General features: G+C 44.3%; 1 long non-coding RNA gene across 1 annotated transcript; it reads left to right on the forward strand.

Annotated features, from left to right (window-relative positions):
- Positions 1-5,615: 5,615 nt before the first annotated feature.
- Positions 5,616-7,210, forward strand: LOC119306508. The gene is made up of 3 exons (XR_005148970.1): positions 5,616-5,745; positions 6,625-6,701; positions 7,074-7,210. It is a non-coding gene; the product is annotated as an uncharacterized LOC119306508 (long non-coding RNA).
- The last annotated feature ends 7,135 nt before the right edge of the window (positions 7,211-14,345 follow it).

Below are 14,345 nucleotides of genomic sequence, written 5' to 3' on the forward strand. Positions count from 1 at the left end.
AAGTCCTGATGTGTTCACATGTAATCCAGTCGTCGCACTGCTCCGGGTGTTTGGAGCGCAGACTGTTCTTGTGTTCATCGACATACGGGGTCACCAAGGTAGAGTTCTGTAGAACTGTGTAGTGTGCTTGAGACCAAGAATATCCGTCCCTGCATATTATTGAGTCCCTTCCAAGCGTGCCTTTTCCAGTCAGTCTCCCCTCATACCGCGATTTAGGGAGACCTATCTTCTTAAGGCCAGGAATGAAGTCAACACAAAACCCGATGACATCCTCTGTTTGATGGCCCATGGAGATGCTTCCTTCTGGCCTAGCGCGGTTACGAACATATTTCTTTAGGACTCCCATGAACCTCTCAAAGGGGTATATATTGTGTAGAAATACGGGCCCCAAAATGACAATCTCGTCGACTAGATGAACTAGGACATGCGTCATGATATTGAAGAAGGATGGTGGGAACACCAGCTCGAAACTGACAAGACACTGCACCACATCACTCCTTAGCGTTGGTACGATTTCTGGATCGATCACCTTCTGAGATATTGCATTGAGGAATGCACATAGCTTCACAATGGCTAGTCGGACGTTTTCCGGTAGAAGCCCCCTCAATGCAACCGGAAGCAGTTGCGTCATAATCACGTGGCAGTCATGAGACTTTAGGTTCTGGAACTTTTTCTCTGGCATATTTGTTATTCCCTTTATATTCGACGAGAAGCCAGTCGGGACCTTCATACTGAGCAAGCATTGAAAGAATATTTCTTTCTCTTCTTTCGTAAGAGCGTAGCTAGTAGGACCTTCATACTGCTTCGGAGGCATGCCCTCTTTTTCGTGCAAGCGTTGCAGGTCCTCTCGTGCCTCAGGTGTATCTTTTGTCTTCCCATACACGCCCAAGAAGCCTAGCAGGTTCACGCAAAGGTTCTTCGTCACGTGCATCACGTCGATCGAAGAGCGGACCTCTAGGTATTTCCAGTAGGGTAGGTCCCAAAATATAGATTTCTTCTTCCACATGGGTGCGTGATTCTCAGCGTCATTCGGAACAGCTAGTCCGCCGGGACCCTTTCCAAAGATTACGTGTAAATCATTGACCATAGCAAGTACGTGATCACCAGTACGCATGGCGGGCTTCTTCCGGTGATCTGCCTCGCCTTTGAAATGCTTGCCTTTCTTTCGACATTGATGGTTGGTCGGAAGAAATCGACGATGGCCCAGGTACACATTCTTCCTGCAGCTTGCCAGGTATATACTATCGGTGTCAAGTAAACAGTGCGTGCATGCGTGGTATCCCTTGTTTGTCTGTCCTGAAAGGTTACTGAGAGCGGGCCAATCGTTGATGGTCACGAACAGCAACGCCTTTAGGTTAAATTCCTCCTGTTTGTGCTCATCCCACGTACATACACCGTTTCCATTCCACAGCTGTAAAAGTTCTTCAACTAATGGCCTTAGGTACACATCAATGTCATTGCCGGGTTGCTTAGGGCCTTGGATGAGAACTGGCATCATAATGAACTTCCGCTTCATGCACATCCAAGGAGGAAGGTTATACATACATAGAGTCACGGGCCAGGTGCTGTGATTGCTGCTCTGCTCCCCGAAAGGATTAATGCCATCCGCGCTTAAAGCAAACCATACGTTCCTTGGGTCCTTTGCAAACTCATCCCAGTACTTTCTCTCAATTTTTCTCCACTGCGACCCGTCAGCGGGTGCTCTCAACTTCCCGTCTTTCTTACGGTCCTCACTGTGCCATCGCATCAACTTGGCATGCTCTCCATTTCTGAACAGACGTTTCAACCGTGGTATTATAGGAGCATACCACATCACCTTCGCAGGAACCCTCTTCCTGGGAGGCTCGCCGTCAACATCACCAGGGTCATCTCGTCTGATCTTATACCGCAATGCACCGCATACCGGGCATGCGTTCAGATCCTTGTAGGCACCGCGGTAGAGGATGCAGTCATTAGGGCATGCATGTATGTTCTCAACCTCCAATCCTAGAGGGCATACGACCTTCTTTGCTGCGTATGTACTGTCGGGCAATTCGTTATCCTTTGGAAGCTTCTTCTTCATTATTTTTAGTAGCTTCTCAAATCCTTTATCAGGCACAGCATTCTCTGCCTTCCACTGCAGCAATTCGAGTACGGTACCGAGCTTTGTGTTGCCATCTTCGCAATTGGGGTACAACCCCTTTTTGTGATCCTCTAACATGCGATCGAACTTCAGCTTCTCCTTTTGACTTTTGCATTGTGTCCTTGCATCGACAATGACCCGGCGGAGATCATCATCATCGGGCACATCGTCTGGTTCCTCTTGATCTTCAGCAGCTTCGCCCGTTGCAGCACCATTGTGCACATCGTCTGGTGCATCTTGATGTTCAGTAGCATCACCGTATTCAGGGGGCACATAGTTGTCATCGTACTCTTCTTCCTCGCCGTCTTCCATCATAACCCCTATTTCTCCGTGCCTCATCCAAACATTATAGTGTGGCATGAAACCCTTGTAAAGCAGGTGGGTGTGAAGGATTTTCCGGTCAGAGTAAGACTTCGTATTCCCACATATAGGGCATGGACAACACATAAAACCATTCTGCTTGTTTGCCTCAGCCACTTCGAGAAAATCATGCACGCCCTTAATGTACTCGGAGGTGTGTCTGTCACCGTACATCCATTGCGTTTCATCTGCGTGCATTATATATAATTAAGTGTGTCAAAAATCATTACAGAACATCATGAATAGATAATTAAGTGACCAAATTAATAGAAGTTCATCATCACATAAAAACCAAAGTAGATACATAGTTCTCATCTAACAACATAAAGCTCTGCAGAGCATCTAAATTAATTAAACCATACATTGAAACTATGTAAAACATTTCAATGCGAAAACAAATGCGATCATAATCGCAACCAAGGTAACAACTGATCCAACGGCATAATGATACCAAGCCTCGGTATGAATGGCATATTTTCTAATCTTTCTCATCTTCAAGCGCATTGCATCCATCTTGATCTTGTGATCATCGACGACATCCGCAACATGCAACTCCAATATCATCTTCTCCTCCTTAAGTTTTTTTATTTTTTCCTTCAAGAAATTGTTTTCTTCTTCAACTAAATTTAACCTCTCGACAATAGGGTCGGTTGGAATTTCCGGTTCAACAACCTCCTAGATAAATAAAATCTATGTCACGTTGGTCGGCATAATTTTCGTAAACAATAAATGAACCAATAGTTATGAAAAGATAATATATACCACATCCGAATCATAGACAGGACAAGGGCCGACGGGGGCGGATACCAAAACCATCGGCGCACTATATAAGATGCAATAATAAAAGTAAGAAAATAATACAAGTATCTATCTAAACAAACAAGTAATAATATTTTTCCTTTCAGAAAGAAGATGAGAACAAGAGGCTCACCACGGTGGTGCCGGCGATGAGATCGGCGCAGGTGATCGACGGCGGTGAAGACGGGGACGGGGCGTGACGGACCGCTAAACCTAGATAAATATTAAGGAAAATGGAGCTTGGCGGTCGAGCTTGGAGAGGAGAAACCTTAAGTAGTGTGGCTCGGGCATTCCATCGAACATCTTGTGTGCATAGGAGGTGAGCTAGAGCACCACCAAGCCCTCTCCCCCTCGGCCAGAAAAAACAGAGCAGTGTGATCTGCTCTTGCGCGAGGGGCTATATATAGGCAGCACCATTGGTCCCGGTTGGTGGCATGAACCGGGACTAAAGGTAACCCTTTTGGTCCCGGTTCATGCCACCAACCGGGACCAATAGTGGTGGGCCAGGAGCCAGGACCATTGGTCCCGGTTCGTCCCACCAACCGGGACCAAAAGGTCCGGACGAACCGGGACCAATGGCCCACGTGGCCTGGCCGGCCCCCTGGGCTCACGAACCGGGGCAAATAGCTCCATTGGTCCCGGTTCTGGATTGAACCGGGACTAATGGGCTAAACTGGCCTGGACGAAAGCCCTATTTTCTACTAGTGGTGGCTCTACCCTTTGATGGTCATTTTTGATGAGTGATAACCAGGGCAGTTTCACCCTTGTGAGAACACATTGATCTGGCGATGGAGACACTAGGGGAAGGGTCATGATCGAGCAAAGGTGAATCTGAGCCCATGTGTGTGCTGGCTCCTGGTTAGTCTGTGCGTCGATGAGGTGAGGGAGGCCATTCTTTCTAGGGCGATGATGATTAACCGTGACTGAAATAAGTGTGCATTTGAGCAATCGAGGCACCTGTGGGTATCGAGTTGGATCCTCCCTCTTGTCTCTCGAATCCTTTTTGATTAGGTGATACTTATTGTTCTGTCCTTGGATGGCCACTCTTGTTGAGAGGTAACCAGGGCAGCGCCATTGTATAAACAGATTGATATGGTGATAAGAGATGACGGGAGTAGGTTATGTGATCGAGGAAAGGCAAATCTGAGCCCACCATGCAATGAACCCTTTATTTGTATTTAAAGGTGTCGCCTATTTATGCTCCAGTGTTTATAGCCGTCTTGTATACAGATTTCTTCTCTCTCATATATTTATTGCATATAATTTGTTCTTGATATTTATTGTTTGTTGTTGGTCCTTGATTTAATCTGGTTAAAAGTAGGTTGAACTTTATTATGCTAGACAGACTCGCTTCCAGTATTTATAATTGTCTTATGTAATGATTTCATCGATGTACTGTTAGCATCTTGATGTGATATTTTGGTTACTTAGTTTGTTTTTGGTTCAATTGGTCCCTTAGTTACTTCCTCAGTCCACATGGCTGCCACCGAATAGATTTTCTGTATCTTTGTATATTTTGCTCAAATCCCATGCACCATTTATGCATTTTCTATACATTTTTAAAATTCCCAGCTTTATGAAAGTGGAACATTTCTGTTCTCTTGTTGGTTATAAAGATAGCAGTTCGTCGTCTCCCTTATCCTGCGTCGTCGCCTGCCTCTTCTCCTCCCCTCCTCCTTTCGTTTCGTTGCTCAATCCTCTCTGTAGTCCTGCTCCCTGGTCCATGAGTCGTCGCTGGGTTGGTCGCAGAGGGGCTCCGATGGCGGCGCGCTGGGGTGACGTCGGCTAAGGTGGTTCTCCTCTCGGTTCTTTCCTCTTCTCTATGTTCGAATTGTCATGGTTGACCAGTTCTGGATCTTGGGTGTCTATTACTTGCAGGTCCGTTGTTCTCCTCCTCACTTGGCCTAGATTTGCTGTGCCGCTGGTCGATCTGTGCTGGTCTTCGCGTTTTCATCAGGAAATTACAGGTCGACGTCTCATTTTCCTTATCTCTATTTTTATGTTTCTTTTTGTCTGTGTGTATTGCTCGGTATGGTGTGTCCGTCGATCATATGGGTGTGGATGGTGGCAAATCAGTGAATTTGTTTGGTTTCTTCTTGTATTGGCTGGGTCCTCGATTTTGGTTATCTGGTGTCCATGCTTTAGGCTTTCATTCTGTGTCTTTGCATGTTGACCAACTGCTCCTGAATGCTTTTCACGCTTGCTATGCTCATCTGGTCTGCTTGTTTTTGCTTGCCACCTTTAGCTATTATGTTATGTTAGTTATCTGCTTTAGTGATTATCTGCACTTCTCAATTACAGACTTCATTGCTTCTACATATGGTTCTCTGTTTATTAATTTGCCTTGCTTTCTTTCATGGTCCTTACTTTCTGTTTGGCAGCTTGTTTCACTTACAACTGAGTTCTTGGGTTCCACTTTGTTGTTGGAAACTACTTACTGGTGGAGCTGCCGCTTGGTTCATAGGGTAAGTCGTGCCTTGCCTTGTTTCCTATTGCTTGCTATTTAGTTGTGTTTATTACTATTTATTTCATAGGCTTTTGTATTCTTCCCTTTGTATGGTCTGCGTTGGTATTTTTCCGGTTGCTCCTTAATAATTAATTATTACAGGCATGTTTATTATCAGTTCTTTCTGTGTGCCTCTACTTGAGGCTGTTGCGAGCTATTGTCTAGGAGTGTGCCTCTAAAGCCCATCTAGGAGTGTCTTAGATAGATTATGTCTGGGTCATTATATTGTTCCTTGGGTATGCTTGTAATAAAGTAGTTTCTAACAACGTGAGAATGTTTGGTTGGATTTTCTGTAAAATGTTTTAGGAGGTGCTGCAAGATTGATTTGCATTGTTCTTATATATGATTTTCGGATTACTACATTTTGAAGTATTTTGTTATTATTATGGAATCCCTAGAAGGAGGACTTAGATGCAACTTTTGTATCTTTTGTCCAAGTCTTGAATGGTCAAGTGAAAATCTTGGTATATGTAGTTTCAAAGCTTCATCACGTTGTGGTAGGGATTAGGGAACCTCTTATCGTTTTTCTGAAACATGCGCTACTCCGCAATTTTCACAATTATTGAGATTTCATGTGGTTACACTATGCAGAAATTGATCCAAAATGTTTGTTAATGGTTTTTGATCCAGGAGATGCGAGTTATATCCAGGAATCATAAAATTTGTATTTTGTGTGTGCTTTTAGTTAATAACCCTTCAATACATTGGAGTTTATAAAAGGTTTCCTCATAAGAACTTGACAGCTCCATGGCAGTGCCTCAACTGCGTGTGATAACTGGTAAATAAGCTATTCTCCAAAATAAGATTGTTGCTTAATCCGCTTACCACCTTATTTCAGATCATCTTGCTGTGGTCGCGTGAAAGGATGGTGTTCGTGATCTATATCATGGAAAATATTTCCTGGAATGCCTCTAGGTACCTCCATCTCTGCTCCCTTCCTACCCTCTCCATTCTATCCCCATATATATATAAAGGTTCCAAGTGTAGTAATCTGGCGTGACACGTACATAATTAGAGGATGGGTCTAGGTTTAATGCTCTATTTTCTACTCACAACCAGTAGATGAGAAACCATGTAGAAGATGTGGCATTGATGAAGTAGATTTAAAGATCAAGTTCTTTCTGGAATTTTAATTTGAGGATTAACGCAGTTGAGTTGGTTAATTATCGTACTTGCATCTCGCCTCCATGCACGTAATTTTAATGGGGTTAGTATGCTTTGTACAGACCCAAGAACAATTCCTTATAACGCTCACCATTTGTGCACTTCTTTTGGTCTTGGACAAAGGGTATGTGGAAGACTGGATTTGATATTATCCTGGAATGGAAACTATTGGTGTGCAACTGAAGAATATATTTCATGACCGAGAGATGGTATTTGGAGAATCTTAGTTTTGATATGTACATGAATCTTCTTTTATTTTGTCGCGCAACTGAAGATATGAGACTATTTTCTCTGTGTATCTCTTATAAATAAGGAAATGGACTATAGATTAAAAAATTCTATTTTAAGTATATTATGTTGTAGATGATACATGGTTCCTAAATCTTTTTGCTTTGTACTAAACTTGATGCAAATCAGTTGTCTCATCTGGCACTGCCAATCTGGCTTTTTGAAACAAATTTTGTGATGTGCTTCCAAAATTAATTACCCTATTGACTTAGTATCCTTAACTTACCATGTTTTTAGCATATATCTCTACTCTTTGTGATTAGTCCTAAAAGAGTGTTGTAATTTTCTTTGAATGTACAAGATTTATACACGAGTGTTGTAATTTTCTCTGGATGTACAAGATTTATACACACTGGGTCACGATGCTTGGATGGGCAACACGCGCCAAGGCGCGCTTCCGTGGTCGTATGAACGCACTGAGCTTGATTCTGTATAAGTGCAAATGCTATACCTGGTTTCCTACTGACATAGTATTACTTGCTTCGGCAAAACGCTTTGACCGGCACCCTCGCGCCAGGGCGCGATCTTGATCTAGTATAAGGTACTACTCCCCACGTTTCATTTTATTTTATTTTTTCCGTGATTTTAGATCGAAGTTAAGCTAATACCACAACAAGGGAGTATATTTAGTTTTTTGAAAAGTCAATCATGTGTTACGTTTGATCAAGTTTTTAAGGAAAATTATCAATATCTATACATTACCAAAGTTGTATTACTAGATCTTTTTTTCTCGAGTATGCACGAGAGTGAGTACTATATATTATAGAAGGAAATATTTCCAGTGCAAGGCTTCATGGAGGCGCAAGAAAAATACTATTAACAAGTTGAAGGATGATGAAGGAAACTGGGTGGAGGACCGGATAAGATTACAGGATATGACCACGATTTTGTTCAAAAATCTGTACACCAAAGAAGAAGGGCTTGACCCCAAAGTCATTGTGAACTGTCTTACCGAAAGAGTGACAAATGATATGAACTCATCGCTGCTCAAGGAATTCTCGGAAAAGGAAGTTAGTGATGCGCTGTTTCAAATTGGACCTCTCAAAGCGCCCGGCCCTGACGGCTTCCCAGCCAGGGTTTTTCAAAGGAATTGGAGTACGGTCAAGAAGGACGTGGTGAATGTGGTTCTAAATTTTTTCAGGGAGGGCGTCATGCCGGAGGGAACAAACGATACAGTCATTGTGCTTATACCCAAGAAAAACAACCCAAAGCACTTGAAAGATTTCCGTCCAATAAGCCTGTGTAATGTGGTCTACAAGGTTATCTCGAAATGCATGGTAAACCGCCTGAGACCCATTTTGGATGATCTTATTTCAGAGACACAAAGCGCCTTCATCCCAGGATTGTTTGATTACGGACAACACTACAATTGCATTTGAGTGTTTCCATAAGATTCAACATAGCAAACAGGCTGCTAACACCCATTGTGCTTTCAAGTTGGATTTGGCGAAAGCGTACGATAGGGTGGACTGGGGTTTCTTGGAAGAGGCCTTGTTGAAGCTTGGTTTCAATCGCAAATGGGTGGATTGGGTGATGTGTTGTGTGAAATCTGTGAGGTATTCTGTTAAATACAATGGTGAGCTCCTTGACACCTTCGCCCCCTCCAGAGGACTTCGGCAGGGTGACCCTCTAAGCCCTTACCTTTGCCTCTTCGTTGCGGAGGGACTCACCGGTCTGTTGGATAAAGAGATTCGATCTAGAAATATAACTCCCATTAAAACTGCTAGGAGTTGCCCTGGGATTTCAAATCTACTATTCGTCGATGACAGCCTTCTATTTTTCAAAGCTTCAGTTGAAGAGGTCGAGAGGGTGAAACAAGTCCTAATTGATTTCCAAAAGGGCTCGGGACAGCTTCTCAGTTTCAACAAGTGTTCTTTACTTTTTAGTGAGCTATGCCCAGTGGAGGTCCAACAAGATGTCAAAATGGTGCTTGATATCATGGCCTCCACCTTTGAAAGCAAGTATTTAGGACTCCCCACACCAGAAGGACGAATGAAAGATTCCATGTTCCAACCTATCATGGAGAGATTCATCAAGAGATGCTCAGATTGGTCTGAAAGATTTATGTCTCATGTAGCGAAAGAGGTTCTAGTTAAGTCCTTCAAGCCCTCCCAACTTACTGCATGGGGGTCTTCAAAATGACCCAGGGTTTCTACGAGAGATACGAGAAATTGATACGGGACTTCTGGTGGGGCGATGAAAATGGCCACAGGAAAGTTCATTGGATGTCCTGGGAGCGCATGATAAAGCCAAAAGAGGAGGTGGCATCGGTTTTAAAGATATGAAGCTCTTCAACCAAGCACTGCTCGCACGACAGGCCTGGAGGTTGATTCTAAGGCCGGATAGCTTGCGCGCAAGAGTTCTTAAATCCAAGTACTACCCATATGGTGAACTATTGGATACTATGTTTGCAACGAATGCCTCTCCGGTTAGGCGGGAAATTGCACATGGGCTTGAGCTTCTCAAGGCGGGTCTTGTTTGGAGGATCGGTAATGGAAGGAAGGTGAACATTCAACAGGATCAATGGATCCTGCGCGAGAAAGGACTGAAACCTGCACAATTCATTCGGCATTCCAGATTAAGATGGGTTAATCAGTTGATGAATGCTAACGGCAGCGGTTGGAACTCGGAGTTGATCCAGCAACTATTTTTTAGTTTTGATGCTGAAGCGATTTGCAATATCAAAATCCCAGTATCTGAGGCGGAGGATACGGTGGCGTGGCACTATGAGAAATTGGGTACCTTCACTGTCCGGAGTGCGTACAGACTGGCGGCATCTCTCCAAATCCAGGAAAATAGGCCAGCTTCGAGTTCCACAAATTCAGGTGATGACCGTAGCATCTGGGATATCATTTGGAAAGCTAAGGTCCCTGAAAAAATTTAGATTTTTGGGTGGAGAATAGCTACAAATACCTTACCGACCAAATTGAACAAATGGAAATGTACTCTAGAAGTTGACAACACCTTCAATATTTGTGCTAACGGAGAAGAAGATGAATATCATGCGGTAATTTCCTGTACAAAAAGTAAGGCCTTAAGAAGCGAAATGCGGGAAGTCTGGGATCTACCTAGCGAGACACTCTTTAGGTTCTCAGGGGAGGACTGGCTTCAGATCCTCCTAGGAACCTGCAATACGAAGATGAGGACTAAAACTATTCTGCTGCTGTGGAGGTGTTGGTTCCTGTGAGATGATTGCATCCATAGTACGGGAAAGGAGTTGATTAGTAGATCGGCACACTTTCTGCAGCAATATGAGGAGGAACTGATCAGCTAAAACAGGAAGTTTTTTTCAGGACCAAAGGATAAACAAGGCAGGGAGCATACAGTTCTTGTTTCGGCCGAGCAAGAATGACCTATCTGTGATGCTGGTGTGGAGAAGTTACAGGACGAGGAACCTGATTCAGGTGTTGCAAAGCAGTGGTACCCCCCAGACATCGAAACTGTCAAACTGAATACTGCTGCTTCTTTCTTTGCCGACAACAGGATTTCTCATGTGGGCACAGTGGCTCGCGATCACGGGGGATTCGTTCTCTTCTTGATGTCCAAAGAAATTGTTCGCTGCTCTTCAGTGGAGGAAGCCGAGGCTTGTGCTCTGCTCTATGGACTGCAGAAATTGGCGATGTTGTACAGAGGACTTGTCATCGCTAAGACTGACTGTTCATTCCTGGTGAAGGAACTACAACCTGATTAAGATAATCGATCAGCCTATTTCTCAGTGCTACACGACATCAAGAAGGAGATGCAGAAATTCCAAGGATCTTAGATCATATATGCTATCCGTAAACAGAACAATTTGGCACATTGCCTCGCGGCCAGAGCTAGGAGAATGGGCGACATGCAATGGGTGGCGACTGTCCCGGATGACCTGAAAGCAGTGCTAGCAGCCGACTGTTTGTTGGCTCAAGAGTAATGTAATTTTGCTCTTTTCCCTAAAAAAAAGGGGGTAAAGAGCCCCTCCACTTTGGGTTTACATACACATATTTACACCCAGAGTTCCACCTGATGTATTACATATAACTAACTCCTCGCTTCATTGCCCACTACTAGAGCCGCAAAGAAGCTCTCTACATCTGCCTTGATGATGCCGGCCGTCTTCCACGCTCGGCCCTCCTCCTCAATACGGCATAGTACTCCTCCCACCGATGGTGTTGCACCATCAAACACAATCGAGTTGCGGCGTTTCCACAGCTTCCACATGATGAGGGGGATGAGGGCACGGATGTCCTTTCCCTCTCCTTTGTTTCCACCCTTACTCAAGCACCACTCGGTTAGCTTTGTGTCTTCGGTTGGTATCCACTCTTGCTTGTTCACAGCCATGCATATCCTTGTCCAAATCTCTCGCGAAGGCGCATTGGGCGAGGATGTGGTCTATGGTTTCCTCCGCTTGGTCGCAGAACGGGCAAGCGTCCTGATGGTCTAGCCCATGCCGTGCTAATCGGTCTAAGGTCCAGCACCTGTTACGTAGGAAAAGCCATGCAAAGAAATGGCATCGCAGCGGCGCCCTGGACATCCACGTGAATTGCTCTGTTGGCGCGGTCTGGCGGCCCCAGAATCTCGCATTGTATGCCGATTTGGTTGAGAAAGCACCGTTTGTCTCCCATGCGCAACGCACTGAGTCCTATCTATCCTAATCAAGGTGGATCTTTGCTAGACTGTCCCACAGTGTTAGATACTCCTGTAGTAACTCGGGTGATAATTCAGGCTTGATGTCAATGGCCCAGGCCGCATGATCCAGTATGACACCGTTCTGGTAGATCTTATGTTCTGCCTCACCAGACCATCTAAGGTGGGCACAATATCCTGCACCCTGAGGCCCTCGATCCATCTGTCCTCCTAGAAGAGAGTGGACTCTCCGTTGCCGACAATTGCGTGTGTGGCCGCCCTGAAGATGCTCATGGATTCGCGGGGCACATGTATGTTGAATTCATTCCACGGTCTGTCGGGGTCCCATTTCTTTAGCCATGGCCACCTGCCTGCATGGCTATGTTGAGCCAATGAAGGTTAGGTAACCCTAGTCCACCTGCCCAGCGAGGCATACACACTTCCTCCCAGGCCACGGCACACTACCCACCGTTCGCCTGAGCTTTTTCTTTCCAGAGGAACCCTCTTCATATCTTGCCCATAGCCTTAAGTGTCTTGCTCGTGATATCCAGGGGCCATCATCGCATGGATGGGGACAGCGCATAGTACTGTTTGGCCAAGATCATTCTACCACTTTTGGGCATATTGGCTGCTTTCCAGCTTGCTAAGTATGCTGCCAATTGGTCCACTAGCCCGGATAGTTGTGCCACTGTTTGCTTTCTCACTTTGAGGGGGTAGACCTAGGTACTTGCATGGGAAAGTTCCAATCGGGCAACCCACGATGTGAATTACCTGCTCCACCTGGCGCTCACTGCATCTGATTAGCATTGCCGTGCACTTGGCAAGGTTCACACGTAAGCCAGAGGCACTTCCGAAGAGCTGTAAGATGGCGGCGCATGCTTGGAGGTCCACAGTCTCCGGATTAAGGAAGATCATGACATAATCGGCAAACATCGAGACTCGTTGGGCCATGCCTCTCAGAGCCAGGGGTGAGAGAATTCCACTCTAGGATACCAGCTGGAACATCTTGGTGATAGGGGTGCTCCTTGTCGTAGACCCTGGCTGTTGAAGATTGGTCTTCCAGGTATGACATTGATCATGATGCGGGTCGAGGAAGACGCTAACATACCACATATCCACTCTGTCCACCTCGTACTGAAACCCATGTGATGCAGAACTTCTAGTAGGAAAGGCCATTGCACGGAGTCGAAAGCCTTTGATATGTCCAGCTTGAGCATCACGGCTGGTTCTCTGAGCGCGTGCAGCTTCCGCGCCATGCATTGTACCAGCATGAAGTTATCATGTATGGATCGTCCTTTGACAAAAGCGCTTTGGTGAGTTCCCACCAAGCTAGGAAGCTCGCCGGCAAGCCTATTTTGAGTATTACTAGATCCTTCATGAAAAGTATTTTCATATTTTATTTATTTTGTATTATACTAATGTTAATATTTTATTCTATAATGACTTGCATGGAAACTGATGCACCTTATATTCTGAAAGGGAGGTAGTAAATACTCAACCAAAAAATTACCTGAACTAATAAGTTTTCATCTACATCTATCACTCTCCTAAGTTAAAAGCACATCATTACTCAATTCTTCCACTCTATTTCAACTATCAAATAAAACACCTCTCAAAGAACTCCTAAACTTAACACTCTTCCAACCATAAATTTTTTTGGCAACTACTTTTAATACTCCCCCGTTCCTAAATATTTGTCTTTCTAGAGATTTCAACAAGTGACTACATACTGAGCAAAATGAGTGAATCTACACTCTAAAATATGTCTATATACATTTGTATGTGGTAGTCCATTTAAAATCTCTAAAAAGACAAATATTTAGGAATGGAGGGAGTATTATGTAATCTAGGGAAACCTATCATGTAAAGGTTCACCCTTTGTCCATTCATCCTCATCTCTACCGACCATTGTACATCGCTCATTTATTTTCTTCGATGTGTTTGCCTTATTTCCTCTCCATAACATGTAAGACATTGTTTATAGCAATGGTTTATTGAATCTTCCACTGACTCACCCAAAATTTATTACTATGTCCTTCCGCTCTGCATAATACCATGTGACACATGTTGCGGCATATGTCCCCTCCCCTATCGACGTTATGTACTGGCTAGAGTATCGACACATAGGGTTAGCTCCAAAATTCGTGTTTTCATCCTTTCTTTGTGAAATAGCTTGAGGCCCCGCTCCCCTTGACATTGATGCTTAATGTCGGAACCCGCTTGTCTTGTTTATCACCACAAAATCATCCCTTTCTTTCTCGTAAAACTTATGAGGAAGAGTGTGGTGAAAACAACCCGAGGTTTGTTTGCTTGCTTCTATAAAATCAAGGACTTTCTCACGAATGTCATAGATTTTCTGCTAAAAAGTATGGAAACCATGATGACTTAAGTGAGTTTGCCCAAAAGATGATGGCTTGAGTGTGATATGCAAGGACTAATACATAGAAATGTTATATTTAGAGGACTAAAGTGCAAAATATAAAAAAGGATAAGATATCATCTCAT

This window comes from Triticum dicoccoides, chromosome 5B, assembly GCF_002162155.2.
Source record: "Triticum dicoccoides isolate Atlit2015 ecotype Zavitan chromosome 5B, WEW_v2.0, whole genome shotgun sequence".
Lineage (NCBI taxonomy): Eukaryota > Viridiplantae > Streptophyta > Magnoliopsida > Poales > Poaceae > Triticum > Triticum dicoccoides.